At 42.1% G+C, this 4127-nt stretch overlaps 1 non-coding gene across 1 annotated transcript; it reads left to right on the top strand.

Moving 5' to 3' along the window:
* The first annotated feature begins 3154 nt into the window (after positions 1-3154).
* Positions 3155-3261, top strand: LOC125609776. The gene has a single exon (XR_007339921.1). It is a non-coding gene; the product is annotated as a small nucleolar RNA R71 (small nucleolar RNA).
* Positions 3262-4127: the final 866 nt, after the last annotated feature.

The raw sequence follows: 4127 nt of genomic DNA, 5'->3' as shown, positions 1-4127 counted from the left end.
CATCATCAAGCATCCACACATTCAAATCAACCAACTCTCACATTCATTAAGCACAAAACATCAGGTGAATTCTTGCAAATGGTCAGTTGGTCCAAGTCATTTGGTTGGGTAAGGGAAGGTTTTATTCAAGTGATTCAAGAGGTTCAAAACATATGATCTTTAAGGTGGTTTACTCTCGAAACAAGTAGCCTTGACATTGCACATAATATATCTAAGAAAGGGATCAACTCATGCATACAATGCTCAATCTCCATTGTTCTACCCTTTTCCCAAACATACAATTACACAATCATTCCCAAATGTCAAACCCAACTCACATCTCTCACCAAAAGATCCTAAGAACTTTAACTCCTTCTCTTTGAAATCTACAAGGGATTTTTTTCAGAACCTCAAAATATTTCTTAGCTCCTAACAACTTTGCTAGCCCCTTTTTCTTTTCTTTTTTTTCTTTTTCTTCTTTTTTTTTCGTTTTTTTTTTCTTTTTTTTTTTTTTTTTTTTTTTAGGCTGGGGGCCAAGACTTTTAAAACTTGAGCTAGAGGCTTCTCTACTTATCCCAATAAAACAATTCACTTAAGCACAAAGAGTCTATTCTTTTCCTTTTTCATTTCTCCCAAATCATAATCACAACACTCACCCCCACCTATAGCTAGACAATAGAGTGCCCAATCTAGCAAGAATGAAGATCAAGCATTGTCGTTCCCGATACTCTCAACATTATGCACATGTAAGACTTTCCGAAAAAGGCCTCACTCATCAAACAATGAAAGCTTAAAAGGAGGGAAAGGTTTTGGGAGTGGTCTACCACTAGAGTTTGTCAAAAAAGATTGGCATAAAAGATGTGACAACTCAAGTGTGTATAGCCATGACTCAGTACACAAGGGACCATGAGCAAGAAGCATTAAGTTCGTTCAGTTCAAATAAGGTTGTAGTTGGCTTCAAAGACTGAGTTTCAGCAATCAACAAGTTTCAGGAAGAGTTTTCAAGGCTCGAAACATACAAGTCTTTTTGAGAGGTGCAAAAGCTACTCAGGTGCAACGTAGTGTTCTTTACAAGGCATTTAAAATCATTGCTCCCAATGCAAGTGAATGCAACCTATATGCTCTAGACTCTCCTAGAAATGCAAATGATGCAAACTAAATGATTGTTTTTTTTTTTTTTTTTATATGCAAATAGGTATGCAATGCATGACTCAATGAAACAACATCAAAGCAAACATGATCAAATACTTGGTACCTCCCCCAAACTTGAGTTACACAGTCTCTGTGTTGTCAAGTAGAGAGAGATACCGAAAAGAAGACTAATATGCAAAAATGAAATGGTATATACAAGGGAGTGTGGTGGTTTACCTTCTATAGGGAATGAGTAGAGGGAGATGCTCCCTCCTCGTCGTCCTCAGGTGGTAACTCTTCAAGATGCTCATCAGCAGGAGTGGCCATCTCTTCAATGTAGAAGGCTTGCCCGAACACAGTTGGTTTCCTCATTTTCTCCTTGATGTCAAAGTGGAGGATGTTCTCTTTACCCAAATGGAGATCAATCGTGCCTTCCTTCACATTAACAATAGCTCCTGCTGTAGCTAAGAATGGCCTTCCTAGAATCAATGGGTCTTGAGCCTCCTCACCCATCTCAAGCACCACAAAATCTGTAGGTATCTCATACCTTCCAATCTTCACAGGGAGGTCCTCTAAGATGCCCACAGGATACTTCACTGAACGATCAGCTAACACCAGAGAGAGTCTACACTTCTTGTACTGAGTGAATCCAAGCTTCTTTGCAACAGACAAAGGCATCAAGCTGACACTAGCTCCCAAATCGCAGAGACTTTTCTCAAATACCATAGGTCCAAGAGCACAAGGTAGTGTGAAGCTTCCTGGATCCTCTAATTTCTCTGGAACATCAAGCCTCTGGATGATGGCATTGCACTCATGGGTAAGAATCATCATGCCTTCCATCTCCTTCTTCTTTGCAGCTACAACATCTTTCAGGAAATTGTTGTATTGAGGAATCAACATGAAAGCATCGATGATGGGCATTGCAACCTGAGCTTCACTCATTTGCTTCTCAAACAGAGCCTTGTACTTCTCTAGCAGCTGCTTCTTGAATCTACCAGGGAATGGAAGTTTGGGTTCATAGGGAGGAGGAACAAAAGAACTTTCACTTGCTGGAGTAACAACTTCACCATCTTTTACTGTCTTCTTCTCTTCTCCAACCTTTCCTTTACCTTTGGCTTCCACTATCTTCTCCAAGATCTCGTCATTGATCTTCTCATCAACAATCACCACTTCATCATCTATGTTGATGGCAACCCCCTCACCTAGTTTCTCAGCATCCTTGGTGAGGGTTTTAGGAGGTAACTGCTTACCACTCCTAAGGGTGATAGCTTTGGCCTCCTTGGGGTTTTGGTCAGACTTTCCAGGTAGAGATCCTTGCTGGCGATTCTGGTGAGTGTTCATGGAAGCAAACTGATTCTCTAAATTCCTGACTGTAGAAGCAAGGTGTGAGAATTTGTTGTTGAGCTCATTGTAGCTCCCATCAATCTTGGTATGAAGGTTCTTCAACTCATAACCAACATGCTTCTCACTTCTAGTCTGAGACTCCAAGATTTGTTTCAGTAAGGTATCAGTGCTGCTCTCTTGAGGAGCAGAGGAACCAGACGAGGGGTTTTGCTGAGGCTGATAGCTGCCTTGCTGGTTGTTTCTTGGCGGATAACCACTCTGTTGGTTGTTGGGATAGGATTTCTGTTGGTAGTTGTTGTACTGAAAGTTGGGCTCCTTTTTGTACCAGCTACCATTGTTGTTGATGAAACACAACTCCTCTTGACCTTCCAAACCCTCAACCTCATTGACAGCAAGTGGATCTTCCTGCTTGGAGTTACCAACAAACTTCAGCTGCTCTTGGGTTGCTTTTTCAGCAATGAGTAGGTCGATCTTGTCTTCCAAAGCTTTGATCTCTTTCCTCGTCTGCTTATCATCTGTTCTACTGCCTCTGTCGTGGTCTCCACTGTAGACTGCATCACTCTTTACCATGTTGTCAACCAGCTCTTCTGCATCCTCCTCAGTTCTCCCCAAGAAGAACCCATTGCTAGCTGTATCCAGTCTGGCTCTGTACTTAGGAAGAGCACCACGGTAGAATGTGCTCAGCAAGCTCTCCTTAGAAAAGCCATGGTGTGGGCATTGAGCTTGGTAGCCCTTGAATCTCTCCCAGGCTTCACTGAAGCCTTCCAAGTTCTTCTGTTGAAAGCTGGAAATCTCGTTTCTCAGCTTAGCAGTTCTTGAAGTAGAGAAGAACTTCTCCAAGAATGCTTTCTTGCAGTCATCCCAAGTGGTGATGGAGTCACTGGGTAGAGACTTCTCCCACTGACGTGCCTTATCCCCCAAAGAGAAAGGGAATAGCTTGAGCTTTAAGGCATCTTCGGACACACCATTGGTTTTTGACAACCCACAGTAGCTGTCGAACCTGTCCAAGTGATCAAATGGATCCTCTAGAGCCAAGCCATGATACTTGTTGTTCTCGATCACGTTGAGGAGTCCTGACTTGATCTCAAAGTTGTTGGCTGCCACAGCGGGTGCTCGGATTCCCAATCTATGACCATGAATGTTGGGGCGGTCGTAAGTGCCAATGGGTCGAGCTGCTCGCTGTTGGTTTTGAGGTATGTCTCCCATATCAGTACTCAATCTCTGCAAGTGAGCCTGTTGCTCTTCTTCTCTTCTATTTCTAGCACACTCTCTCTCTAAAGCTCTGATGTCTGCAGCTATTGGAACTAGGTTTGATGGACCCCTGCTCCTCAAGTTCATACACCTGTAGATTAAAGGGAGGTGAAGAAAGAGAATCAGTAACAAAAGAAAATAAAAATGACTTAGTCTCAAGCAAGTGACTAAATCTCAATGTTCAAATCTACTCAGAATTTGGCAACGGCGCCAATTTGATGTTAGGAGTTTTCAAGGCTCCTAAGACAAATGTTGTAGTATAGAAGATTGTCGAACCAGTTCTGAGGGATATCAAAGCACTGAGAATGCAAGTACTCACTTAATCTAAGTGCAACCAATGATTTAGATGGGTTTTAAACTATGACTAAAACTAAAAGCAATAACAGAATGATACTTTCTTGACTAAGGGAAAAGAGAACTCA

This window comes from Brassica napus, chromosome A5 (assembly GCF_020379485.1).
Source record: "Brassica napus cultivar Da-Ae chromosome A5, Da-Ae, whole genome shotgun sequence".
Classification (NCBI taxonomy): Eukaryota; Viridiplantae; Streptophyta; class Magnoliopsida; order Brassicales; family Brassicaceae; genus Brassica; species Brassica napus.
The sequence above is the reverse complement of the archived record's forward strand: the minus strand, read 5'-3'. Positions and strand labels throughout refer to the sequence as shown.